The following is a 14,390-nucleotide window of genomic DNA, read 5'->3' as shown; positions in this document are numbered from 1 at the left end:
TACAATACCCTGTAGGGCCAAACTGCACATCTCCAGAAGAAACTCCCAATTTCAGCCCTGTATCACACAGTCTTTCAAAGACATCTGGTTCTTCCTCCATTTTATCCCAATCATCCTGGGAGGATGTCTGCTTTCAGTATCAACATATTTAATATGCAAGCTCATTTTTCATTTTGGCTTCACAAAAGAAAACAGGAACTTCCCCAACTCTACTAACTGTAGATCAGAGTGGTAATAGTTGCTCTTTTGACAGTACCTACTCTTCTGAACCATACCCTCTTTCCCACATGTCCCATTTTCTCTAGAAGTGTAACGAATGGCATCACGCTACATGCACTGGGGAAGTACTAGTGACAATGAGATAAAGAGAGAATATCAATCCAATTTTCTTTGCAAGAGAAATCAGTTCTCAACTAATAAAATATAATCAACAGTTTTTGTATTCTATACAGCTTCCCACTATAATATTTGATATTTTTCAAAGAATTTTTCTATTAAAATAAGGTAACTTCAAAGTCACACCTTAAATAATCCATGCTCTCTACAGTATCTCTTTCTTTCAGTCACACGATACCAGCTGAAGCTTGCTACTGAGGCAGCAATCTCATCTACCAACACTTCTGCAAGTCAGAGTGGAAAATTACCTCATCTTAATCCCCATCTCCCATTACACACTCCTCATCCCTTGGGCATTCAACTCAAATCTGCTTCCAGTTCATTTATTCCAAAATGAAGTTCAATTACCCTGAGGTCTGCTGACCCTTTAGCTTCTATCCCTTTAGACGTCACCATCATCTCAGTTTTCAGGGAGGCTAAAAGCTACGTCTAGATCTGACACAGATACAAGAGTGGAGCTGTTCTTCCCTCATTTTCACTACCGGGCTGTTTTACCATCACCCAGGGTGCACTTCCTCCCAGCCATGGCAGTTCAGTGGGACATGCAAAACGCTCACCTTGCATTTGCCTGTTTGTATTCCAAGATGCAGCTCTTTTTCCACTGATTGGTCTCTTACTCTCTCTATAGACTGTGCTTAAAGAAGCTCTAGAGTTTAAATTCCTTAGTTCTCTATTCTAACAAAATTCACAAACTAGCTACCTTTTGATTAAAATTGCCCTTTTTAGAATCCAGAAGCTGTTACAGGGCAATTCACATATATTTCTATTCAAAATACAGTGACAAATGATAATTCTATTCAAAATGCATACATTTTACACACAATCAACTAGAGTAACCACTGTCAGCTGTTTAATCAGCAATTTAATGTTTTTTAGAAGCGTACCATCACTTTGACTCCAACAATTGGTTTTGCCTCCTGCTTATCACCTCTAAAATTAAAAAAAAAAAAAAAATTGCATATACCTAAGTCTTTCTAAAAATACTCAATAGCCTCCTAAGACATCGTTCCCGCTCTCTTCCCCACCTGCCAATGTCCAAACAGGCTGGAGATAAGACACTACCAATTCCACCCCAACTGTAATACCCATCTATTCCCTCTTCTGTCAGAGATCTCCCTCACAAATGCAGTTTTAAGTAACTGTAGTTCTGCTTAGAACAACCCACCACCCTAAGTATCCTGCAGTTTATCACTTTTATTTCAATCTTTTCCAGAGTGTGTATACTCTTCAGACACTAGTATTTAAGCCACAATTAATATTTCAGTATCTCTGCTCCTCAGAAAGCTTTTGCAATACATAAATTGCTACAGTATTTTCACTTGTGTATAGAGGGATCCTAGCACTAGAGCAGGGGTTTCAGCTCATACAGCCCAAACAATCCTTATTCCCTGCTTTGTTTAGGTAAACATTTTTACAGGTTATAATATTTTTTTGGGCACTCCCTCATCAGCATTCACTTTTTTTCCTTCTTTTCAACCCATAAACAGAACTAAATAAAATATCAAAGTGAACATTTTGAGACCTGTTTAATCTCTGTAGATATGAATACTTTTCTTATACACAGATGAAAATAAAAACAATGTAATGCAATACAGGGATGTCACAGTTGATAACTAATATCTGTCAGACAGCCCAGAACCAGTTCCAGATGCTTGTCAGTTGTTTCATGGGCACTGTCAGTACCATGGTGTAAAAAACCGCTTCAAGTATCACATTCAAGACAGATACTAACATTGCCAGGCTATGAGCTGTGCACATGAATTTTATTGGTCTTTAGTGGACAGGAGTAACTGTGTGCTGCTGCTGATGTACTCAGTGACCGACAATGTGCCAGCCTGTGCTGTTATACCCAACCCTCTTCACTCCCAGAGTGACTCTTATCAAGAACTGAGAGCTATTTCTGAGGTGTACCTGATCAGAGTACAATATTTTCATAAATAAAGATCTGACTTTGAGCGAAACCCCTAAGTGGGACCAAGTGGACTCTAAACAACATTTTGCATCTGTGTTTTTCTGAAATGCAAGATGCAGGAAAAGTTACATAATTATCAATCACACATCCCAGTATGGCTTTTTACACATTTCTTTGACATATATCATTGGGTTTTGACATTTTGCTCCTCCTTTCTGTTTAACAAGAAACCCCAGTCATAGAAGTTTCACCATTGAAGTTGTGTAACTTTTTTGGATTTGGATATTAGTTTATTATGTCAAAATTGCAGGGCAAAGTTAGACAAGAGAATAAGCAGAATGGAGCTTTTAAAATACTGAATTACCTGGATGAAAATTCTTAAGTACTTTTACAAATCAGTTTAGGAATATTAAGATGACAGACTCCTGAAACAGTCAGAACTTACTAATGTGTTTCCAAGTTCTAGTATTTCCCTGCAGAAGTCTCATTAAATTAAGCTGCCAGAGGGGAGAAATGGGATTCTTACTCCTGAAACCCACAGGGCCATTGACAACCTTCCTGGACATCTACTACCAGCTGTTACAGTAAAGCAAAATTAAAAGGTTAAATTACTTATTGTATAGGTTTGCACTATACACCTGAATATAAAGAAATTAAATCCTTAAAAAGTTTAAGCAATTGATCTATTTAACACACTCAGATTTTTTTTGTCAAGTCTTGAAGACAGTTACATCAAGAAGAAAGACTGGATGAGACAGGGCTACACACTGTATTCTCAGGGTGAGAGAAGCACACTTCCAGCCCAAACAAACCCTGTGGTGGGACAATTCAAGAAGACTTAATTGTCCCAGACTTTGCCTCTCCCAAATCCCATGATCTAGGGGCCTATTATCTTTTTCCAAATATTGTTGGACAGAGAAGGAAATTACTATGTTCCAAAGGGAGTTTCACAGGGCTTCTCAGTCATCAGCTCAACAGAAAGTTAGGAGCTGATGGTGCAGTGCTGGAACAGCAGTTCTCAAATGCAGAAACATAATGTAGGGCATTATTATAGGTTTTATTCATGAAGTTTCCCTATACTGCTGAGTAACAGAATACTATTTCATGAATCAGAACAAGGAAATTACCCCCACCCCAACACAGATACTCAAATATGCTAGAACAGCACACAAAGCTTTCTCTAAAGCAGCAGTAACCTCATGCTTGAACAGTGACAGGCACACTGAACCTTCTCAGGTATTAATAACATGAAACCAAACAAAATGGATCTGAGAGCTTCAGTTGAGCTTTCTTCCCCTCTAGGATGTCAAGAGCATCCACATCTGACAGGAAGAAACAGCAGCATGTGTACTTTAAGACCCTTGAAACAGTGCTTACAGTAACTCCTCGATCTCTGAACAGAGCCAAGAGAACTCAAGAGCAGAGATCCTTCCTCAGGCCTGTTCCAAACAACACCCCCAAATGCAATGCCCCCTATAAGACAAGGATGGACAGTGGGTACCATAAGTACAAAACTAAACCTGTGATACTACTTTGGCTCTTCAGTGTGAACAACACTACAAAACTTGGTGGAGAAAAAAAGGAACCAAAAAAACAAACCCCAATACCAAAACCAATCAAACAAGACTGCAATGTAAGAGGCAAGTTAACAAGTGCTCTATAATGTCACTGAAGAGGCAGTATTTTCCTCCAGGGAAATATATTTGATCTAGTAAGAGTAATTACAGAAAAAGAAAAGAAACAACCACACACTTGGGAATCCAAATCAAAATTTTAATTCACATCCCAGTGGCCAAAGATTGTATGAACCAGTCTTCACCCAAACAGACTAGATTCGATATGTGGTGATTCAAAAAGGAAAAGTTAGCTGTACTCAAATCAGAACAGATGGTACTGGCCAAGCTCTGCATCACCTACAATTAGATTCTGCTCTGAAAAAGCAACATAATAAGTAAAGCATGACGCTGACACAAAAATTGTTTACCACAGGCAGTAGAGTTTTGATAGTTGAAACTAATGACAGCACCAGTTTTAGCCAGATAATCCCCAATCTCCTCTATTTGTACCACACACAGATCTTGGTTAGAGACCTTTTGAGCTACTGCAGCACATCATCCATTTGGCCAGATACTGTAGAAAAAGGTGGCAGCACTCAGCTAATTTCTGCTCTGCAATTCAAGGGCTAGATCTAGTTCTGTCCCTTGTGACTAGGCCTGCAACAGTATTAATTCATAAAGGAGAGCAAACACCTTCCTCGTGCATTAGTAGCACACTGCACAAAGGGCATGTGATTAGTACTGACAAAGATATATTCTACTATACATCAAGACACTTCACTGTGTTCTACACAGAATAGTATTTTCATGTTAGAAAAAAACATCACTTTAACTGATATAAGCAATGCAAGGTCTTTCATCTGACCAAAGTGTAGATTAAAAACAAAGGGAGGACTGCAGAAAAGTAATTACCACCAAATTCATCTCATGTAACTAAATTAATTCCAACTGCTGCAACCCTTAAGACCTCTAAAACAGAACTTCAGTTAAGTATTTATCAGCAATATCTTTAAGTTGCAAAATAGAGAGACTGTTGAGCCTACTAAATCATGCCTGATGCAGCATAACAGTAGAAAATTTTGTCACAAGTCTGGAAAGGGCAGAGCATCTCCATTGTAACACTACATGCTTTCTTGAACAGCAGTGACAGAAGTGGAAGCATTTAAAAAAAACCCAAAAAACCCCAACTCTTTGAATTTACAAGAGCCTCCAGTGAACAAACGTAGATGTGAACAAACTCCTTTTTGCTGGAGTGATAGCTTTCAAATGCGTCCCTCGGTAATTACTGAGCAGTGCTTTCAATTTTAATCCAAACTTAGAACTTGAATGCTATGGATATTGTGAAGAACAAAATTTGCTGGCTGGATTCCATTATTTCCACAGATGAAGAGAATTTTGCTGTGCAGAGAAGCTGCAGCCCTTCCTAATTTGTGTCTAGCTTCCACATGGAAAATTGCAGTCTGAAATTTATTAACAAAGCAAAGCCCCTCTTCATACTGTAAGGCTTATAAGCATAAGTGTGACTGTGAAGTATTAATCTAACAAACATGCCTAACAAATGTGGCTACTTAATGACAACATTTCTAGCAAAGCAATTACTTTCAAGACAAAGAAAAAGCTCAAGCCTGCTCACTCCATCACCACGCAAAGTGCAGTGGCAGATCCCTTCCACCATACAAAGAGACAGGAAATTAATGAACTGCACGCACACACGACAGGGGCAGTCAGTACCTTCTGGTGTGAGATCCAGCTCAGAAGCAGAGGCATGTCCAAGCAGAGCTGTCACCAAACCTTACTGTCATGAACACCAAGACTCAGGAACAGATTCCTGGGATAAGAGAGTGCAGAAAGGATCCCCCTCTCACAAAGGGCTGGCAGTGCTGTCACAGCATTTCCTCAGGCTCGTTTCATGATATCACAGCAGAGCCAGAAATCCGTGCAGTGGCTGTTATTCTTCAAAAGTCAAGTATTTCCTGACTTAGGGCTGGAAGCATCCACGCTGCTGGATTTGAATAATGCACCCCACTCATCATCAAGCAATGTACACTTAAAAGCAAACAAAAGAGAAACGGGAAACTGTTCCGAAACCAACACCCTGTGCTTTGCTAATTACTGGGAGTTTGACATCTATCTATAACAAAGCAACACAATGTGAGAAAAAATTAGGAACAATTGGAATGAGTCTCCTTTTAATTAGTGTTAACTTGCATATCCACAAGATAGGAGAATCCAGCCACAGCAGTGAAACACGAACAGAGACAAAACAAGCTGCATATCATATCCTGCTATGTACCAGGCATTTGACAAGAAGGCAAAGTTCTTATCTTAAAAAAACCACAACCAAATGCCAGCCAAAGTGCAGATATCCGTAACTATTCTTAACTAGAAAGAAGGGTGGGAGAGAGAAAAAAATGTTTTCCTTTAACTGCTATAAATGTGTTTACTGCCATCCAGATGGGAGTTTTTACTGCCATCCAGCGCTGATCATTCAGACCTGTTGTACTTCTAAAACTGCTGCATTCTGCTGCTTTCCACTCTGGTGAAAATGCATCACTTACCAGTTTTCAGCATTAAAAATGCATCTTTCTGATAAAAAAATAAAAGACCAGCTCAGCATGATTCAACTTATGCAGTCACACAAGCAATTTGCTGACTTTGTTTATGCTAGAGGTATTTAGAAACTAGAACAGAAGAATCTGCCTCCCTCAGCTGACTTACTGCTGAAGGAATACTGATATCTTCTTTTTTACAGAAATAAGGAGGATTTGCAGCCAAGAGAAATGCTATCCCAAAGAGAAAGGAGTAACAGCCAAATTACTAAGCATTTCTATAACCCATCTGCACTTACTGTACAGTCTAAAAATAACAGTTTAGAAAACTCCATGTCAGGTTCTCAGCAGGCAGTAATAAGCATCTGCCATGAACTCCAGTTCATTCTGCTGCATGTCTGGGCCAACACAACACAAGCCCAGTAGCAGAAAGCTGGAACACAGGGGCTGGCAAAGAAAGTTTCAGTGAAAGCAGCTTTTGGAGCTTCAAGCTAACTGCCATCCCTGGCAGCAAGTGCTTTCACATTTCTTCTCTACAGGCTCATGAATTTAGCCAAAGCTGCAAGCATCAGAAGACACATTAAAGGACTGATTGCATAGAGGAATATTAAAGGATTGCATAGAATAGTTTTGCTTTCAGGAGACAGCCTTATTCCTATTTGCCTGGCCTATATTTTTCCCAGGTGACTGGTCAAAACCCAGCTAGGTTTGCTTCTAAAGCGCTGCTGCAGAGCAGTGCATGTATTTGACATCAGCCTCATGCCACATATTGGGGAGATCACAAAAGGAAAAGCTGAAGACTACTACTACACCACCCTAAAGAGATATTTTTTTTTTAGATAGGTAGGTAAGTTAAAATAAAATAAAATTCGGTTTTCAAAATGATTCTTATTCAAGACCAACTCAGGAATTACTTACACTGATGAGTTTTGATACAATCAACAAGCAGAAAAAAGTACCAGAGCTGCACAGCATACATTTAGCAAACAATCACAGTATCTAATTTGCAGCTAGAAACTCACCTAACATATTCTGTGTACTACACACACACAAGGTGCTTCTATGCCAAATGTCCAAATTTAAGTAAGCAGTATAATGATAGAAGGTGGATCAAGTTACTTAACAGGAAAAAATGTCTAAGAGTTACAAGATGATTTAGATGCCTGAGCAGACAATAGGTGCCTTTCTTTATGCAAGCACTGACAGCAACAGCGGTGTATCCAAGAACTTCAGGGATGGCAGTGACAGCACAGCACAAGGAAGTGCAAGGAAGATTCTTGCACTCAGCATTTTGCTGCTATGTTTAGGCCAGTCAGGCTTGATGCTTTTCCACCTTTCAGATACAGCTCAAATTCACTCAGTCTGAGTACTCTGCAACCCACAGAAGTGTCAGTACAGAGGTCTCATGACAATCCTTATGCTCTTGAATATGTAGATTAGTAAAACAATTCATCTACCAGTTTTATACTTTGAGCATATGCAAGTTTGTTTCCAAGTTTAGGACACAGTTCCCAGTGAAAGACTTAGCAAAGTACAGCTTGCTTGGAACAGCAGCTCTTCTTAAACTTCTTTAACACAAGTTCTTACAAACTATAAAAGTACAAATTCAGATATTAGCTAGGAATTTTCTCCTGAAAACTGTGTTTTAGCTTAACTTGGCAATTCTAGTAAGCGGTTATTAAAGATGTTGTTTTTAAAACTCCATCATGTTTAACACATACCCTATTTTTAAAAGGGCTTGCCTGAGAAGATAAGGCTGTCACGTGGACAGTCCCAAACAATTAATGCATTCTCCACATTCATTTCCTTTTGAGGGGGTGGGAGGGAAAGTTGGAGAGCTCATTGAAGTATTTTGCCCATTTATGGTCACTATCTACTCTCCAATACAGATCACAAGATCATGAACTTCATTTTAGCAGATTTAAAGAGGCAATAAAATGCTCCATGCACCATGTTAAAGAAGGTGGCATTTTTTTAAATTCTTTTGTTTCAGATAGAAGTTCTTAAGATTTTAAATTTAAAACAAGAATTAACATGTTGATTCCCTATGAAATGAACACACTTTGGTCTGTTTTTCCTTAGTCAAGAGATCAAGATTTCAGGACTCCTACATGGCAGATCATGAAGAACCCTAAAGTGAGTATCATCCCAGATTTGGTTACCCATGGATGACACCGCTTTTATAACACTTTCACTACAATAACCACCTTCTTCTACTATCACTGAAGAAGAAGATTGTGGTTTAATTCAGAAGACTGTGGTTTAATTCAGAAGAACTGGTTTAATTCAGTGCTGGCTCTAGAGATGGGAAAAGTTAGATTTTATTCAGTCTAGCAGATATGGGTATATTTGGTCCAAAAAGTCAGGCACTGCAATAACTTCTAGCTCCCTTAATGAGGCTAGAAATTCCTCAATGACTTGAAACCAAGGAGTTCCTTCTTTCCGTATTTGATGTTTTGCCACAAACTCTCAACTGCAGTGGGAAGTTTCAGACTACAAACTTTCATTAAAAAAGGTTCTGCTTACAGAAATTTGGACACCAAAAGCAGTGTCAAGCAGCAGGTAATACTGTGGCAGAGACAAAAAGTGTTACTACTGGGTTCAAGGCTCTTTTTGTCACTAGAACATTCACTAAAAACTGTGAAAGACAAATGCACATGATTCATCAGCCAGCGTGGACAGAGTATAAAGAAAATAGATTGCAACCTAGTAGCATTTCAACAGCTTTGCCATACCTGCCAAGTAATGTTCAGTAGTTTTCTAGTACTTTGGAAATACACATCTGTACACGTTCCAGCTTGTCTGCTAATCTCACAGTTCACAAAAGCAACTGCCTTGTCTTGTGACAGTATCAAATGCCTGAGCAACCACTATTACAATTAACTCTTCCCAGATAACAACCAGCAAAACACCCCAGCATAAACACAGCAAGGAAGGAATTCAAAGCCATACTCATCCAGATGCTGAATTACCAACTGCTTTGAAATAAGGTGCTGGGAACTTCCACCTAACTAGACTTCCTTCAGCACCGAAGTCTGGAACTACCACTTTGCCTAGGAGTCAGGGGAAAAATGAATACCACACCTGAAGGCAAAGTTAGCACAGGACAAAACACTGAATCCTACTCTCCCTGGGAGTCACATTAGTCTAATCTTGTCAATCACTAACTGTTTAAAACATTAAGATTTCATCAGCTTGTTAGTAGCTGTAAAGAGAATTAAATCATTAGGTAGTTATAGTGTTTAAATGTAAATCCATACAGACACAGCTGGATGGGTATTTCAAATTTAATAGCTGAACGCTATTAAGTAGCTGAATAAAGCTATTTAATAATAAGCTGAAATAGATGAATTAAATTCATGGTTCTTTTACATTTTGACATAGAGAAATTCTAAAAGAGCTACAGATTTACTGTTACTACTACTACTACTAAAAAAAAAAAAAAAAAAAAAAACAACTAAAAAAACAAACCAAAACAAAAACAACTTACAAGACCCAGGGGGAACAGAAAAGAAAATGCCTTCCCAGAAAGCTTTGATATAAAGGAGTCAATAAAGTAAACAGACAGTAAGGACCTTTCAGAGAAACAGCTTTATAAGGCAAGATTCTTGCACCAATAGTGACACACATGAAGTAAGCTAAGGGTGTGATAAAGCCCCATGAGACCCATCACATCTATTTCCAAAAAGTCTGTGAGAGCATTTTGTTTTGGTTATGAATATGAGTTCTACAAAAGTGAAGGGAAAAAGGGAACATAGAGGCACTTAATCACTGTATAAGTAAGAAAGCACAACAGATATATAGAGTCAAGATGGGTGGGAGGGAGTTTCTGAGCTTATCATGGAGGTTCTACTAATTTTTTTAGGCACATTTTCATATACATCAGGTAAAGCAACTTTTGCACTTCTTCTCTAATTGCTACTGGTTGATGCTACTTATTTCAGTACTGCCTAAACTTTATTTTCTGAATTTATTGTGCCTGGTATGTGCTAGGCATTTCTGCACCAGCAGCTGCACAGCACTACCTGACAGCATAAACAGTAGGATTATTGGAATTGGCTTGAGACCACATAGGTAAGAAGAACAGCTAGGCTGCATTAAGTGACTGCAGCTAACTTTTTGGTAACAATATTCACAGGAAGAGTAGTATGGGCATTATGAAGTCCTTGCAACACAGTGACAAATTAACCCAGGAGTTCTAGAATTTCAGTTCATTATTAATGCAGAGCAAAGCCCACACTGCTTCACCTTCCATAGCAGCATCTTCATTTTAGTAGTTCTACTGGGTTTACGTGGCAAGGTTTTGGTAGCAAAGGGGACTGCAGGGGTGACTTCCATTACAAGCTCCCAGAGTTTCCCCAATGTCCAACAAAGCCAATGCCAGCCAGCTCCAGGACAGACCCACCACCCAGCATTGCAGTGATGGTGGTAGCCCCTCCAGGATAATTAATGTGTTTGAGAAGAGGAAAAAACCCTATGCAATGGCAGCTAGGACAGCAAAATGAGAACACATGAGGGGAACAGCTCTGCAGACACCAAGGTCAGTGAAGAAGAGAGGGGGAGGAGGTGCTCAGGTGCCAGAACTGAGATTCCCCTGCAGCCCATGGAGATCCATTCTGGAGCACAGATCCACCTGCAGCCCTTGGAGGATGCTACACTGGAGCAGTGGAAGATCAAAGGAGACTGTGACTCCATGGCAAGCCCATGCTGGAGCAGGCTCCTGGCATGGACCTGTGGACCCATAGAGAGAGAAGTCAACAGGGAAGACAGTTTGCTGGCAGGACTTCAGCAGGAGACCCATGCTAGAACAGCCTGTTCCTGAAGGACTACACCCTGGGGGAGAGGCCCATGCTGGAGCAGTCTGTTCCTGAAGAACTGCACCCATGGGAAAGACCCAGATTGGAGAAGTTGGTAGAGAGCTTTCTCCTGTGTGAGGGGCCCTACACTGGAGCAGGGGAAGAATGTGAGGAGTCCTGTTCCTGAGGAGGAAGCAGTGGCAGAGACAATGTGTGATTCATCCCCATTCCCTGTCCCCCTGAGCTGCTGAGGGGGGAGAAGTAGAGAAAATTAGGAGTAGAGTTAAATTCAAGAAGAAGGGATGGGTGGAGGGAAGGTGTTTTCAAGATTTGGTTTTCTTTCTCATTACCTTACTCTGATTTGATTGGTAATAAATTAAACTCAGGCTGATTCTGCTTCGCCCATGACAGTAATTGAGTGATCTCTCCCTGTCCTTACCTGGACCCACAAGCCTTTTGTTATATTTTCTCACCCCTGTCCAGCTAAGGACCCTATAACCCTATAACCTATAATGAGAGTGAGGCTTTGGTGGGTGTCTGGTGTCCAGCCAGGACAGTCCCCCACACCAGTGCTGTTAACACATCTTAGCTAGATACCTGTGTATGGTATGTTCCCTGCTTGTAAAGGAGAAGGGCAGCATAGTCCTAATGTCTAGGGCTTGGTAAAAATATACTTAGCTATAATATGGCAAATCCCATCATGTGGCTCCTGTCTGGACTGGAAATAGAAACTCTTATTTCTCGTCTGATAGGCAAGGGATGAAATGGGAAGAGTGACACAGCAGTGTTCTCATGACATTTAAATAAGTTATTTGGAAGGATAATGTAAATCCCATTCACTTCAGCTTACTACAAGAGTTTCTTTATAATTTCACCTAAGATATTACTTGTCATGCTCAGCTGCCATCAAAGCAAGATACACCTTCAAATAACTTAAAGTTTCAGAAATAAGTATGTGAGTTGTTCTCTCGTGGAAGTCAATAGTCCCCTCTTGACTGAGGAAATTAAAACTCAGTTCATCCACAACTTTGTCCTTCTACAGCTTATTTTTTACTTCCAATAGCTCATATTATGAAAGATTTCTCTCTGCAATTGAAGTCGGCTTGCTGGTGAGAGTTAGCAGTGAACACACAAACTATTAACAGCAATCAGAAAAAAGGTCCCCTAAACAGGGAACTTCATTCCTCCTGCTCATCAACTCTTTCTCCCCTGGGGGAGCTTAGCTGATCTGGGAATTATCTATGTTAGGAATCTATTCTTGGTCATGTCTGAATGTCCTGTTCCCACTGAAGTCAAGCCTGAAACTTGTTTTGCAGAGGCAGCGAGGAAACATTGTATCATAAAAGTTACGCATATTTCTTAACTACCTCTTCTGTGATTCCCAGCATCCAAACTTGGAAAACAAGGTGCGTATCTCTCTGGTGGGTTTCACAAGTATGCCTTCCAGTTTCACCTATGACAAATTCCATACATTTCTATATAGTAGATACTGGTAAACTTCAAGGAGAAACAACAAAAATCGCAACTTCAAGGGTAATCTCAAATGTGATGGAAATATACAACACTAGTTAGATTTATTTATTCTCTAGGGAATTTTTAAACCATCTGGCACAGTCCAAAGTGCTGTAGTTTCTGTGTGTTCAAGAGCTCTCAGGGAGCTGAAGCTAGCATAGGATATAAATTGGATCATTTCTGTGGTTTTGCTCTTGTAAAAACTTAACCTCTTGCATAAATTAGGCAATTTCAAAACAGTTACGATACAATGAAGCGGGCTTAACAGATTCATACCTTATCAAGAGAATTTTATCAGAAATTATAAGAGTTCAGAAATTAATATGGACTTCAGTTGGAAGCAAAATCCGAAAAATACATAATCCATTTGAGAAGCCACTATGGAACTCATGGACCAAGATGTAGTTCAAAGGGATTTGCGCAAGCAGGAACAAAACTGAATATATTAACATCTCCATCCATATTTTTTCATAAACAGAAGTCAAGTCCACCAGCGTGTAAATTTTTTTGTTTGGGTTTTGTTTATTTCTTAAGTGTGGGAGACATTTATGAGAGGGTTATGAACCATTGGCTCAAACAATGATAAAATCATAAGTGAAAGTAATAGGAAAATATAAGAACAGGCATGTTTGCTCCCAAATCCACTACTGGGTATGTACACAGTTTCAAAGTGACAATTCAGAGCAGCTTTCTGCAGTGTTACAACTTGCCCAGCTGAGGTTGCTCCCCATGTGCTCAAACCCATATCCCAAAAAGAGATTTTAACATCCTATTTTCCCTCATGGGAACACTGGAAATAACTATCTGGAATAACTACTTGAATGTTCAATTTAATATCACACTTGTACTGCACCTCCTCTACCCAAGCAGAGGTATGAAAGGAGCCATTTTATGCCATTTATGCTTATCACAATCCCTGCAATCTGTTGGACTCCTTCAAAGATGCCTCACATATAAACACCAGTCTTGGAATTAAACAATTCGGAATTGCTACCAGCACATAGCACTTAAGAAACTGTGTTACTTCCAGTTAGTAGCAGTATTCATGATCATTCTCAGCCTAATTTATTTAGATGATGGCAGCTCTGAGGCTGACCATAGCAGACAGGGGTTCTAGAAGGACACAATAGAGATGCTGCAAGGAATTTGTAAGCCCCAATAGCATATGGTAAAAAACAGCTACTGAACAGCAAATTTAAAACTTGTGTCCTCTTTTCATAATCAGAGCACAAGGGGAAAGCAATCCATGAAATAAGAGGTAATCAAAGGAAAAAGAAAGAAAAAACAAAAAAGACTGTTAGACACGAACTCAGTTAATTACAGGGACACAGAACAAAGTCTGTTACAAGTTACTGGATTGACAGGTCTGAAATTTTTATGTACAACCAAGGAATAACAGTCTTTTGAGTTAAAAAAAATAAAACTATCCAAAGTGTCAGAAGTTGTCACTTCTGGAAATCAGTCACTGGTTTAAGTGGATAAATTGGTAAGTAGGAGGATGATTTTAAGGCAGCACTTCAAAGAAACAGATTAGGTAACAGATGCATGACATGTAGTAATATCCTCATATTATACCTTGTTCCAACAAGTGGCATGAAGGTGAAATATAGGGTTTAAGACACCAAGAGTTTATTTCCAATGGTAAATATACAAATAGTGTAAGATTAGG

The 14,390-nt window shown here is 39.4% G+C and overlaps 1 protein-coding gene across 2 annotated transcripts in view; it reads right to left on the bottom strand.

Moving 5' to 3' along the window:
- TBC1D4 (TBC1 domain family member 4) overlaps positions 1-14,390 on the bottom strand; it is a 98,252-nt gene that overhangs the window by 43,057 nt on the left and 40,805 nt on the right. The gene's annotated exons all lie outside the window — the stretch shown is intronic.

The sequence above is a fragment of the Vidua macroura genome, chromosome 2 (assembly GCF_024509145.1).
Source record: "Vidua macroura isolate BioBank_ID:100142 chromosome 2, ASM2450914v1, whole genome shotgun sequence".
Classification (NCBI taxonomy): Eukaryota; Metazoa; Chordata; class Aves; order Passeriformes; family Viduidae; genus Vidua; species Vidua macroura.
This window is presented reverse-complemented; position numbering and strand designations above follow the sequence as displayed.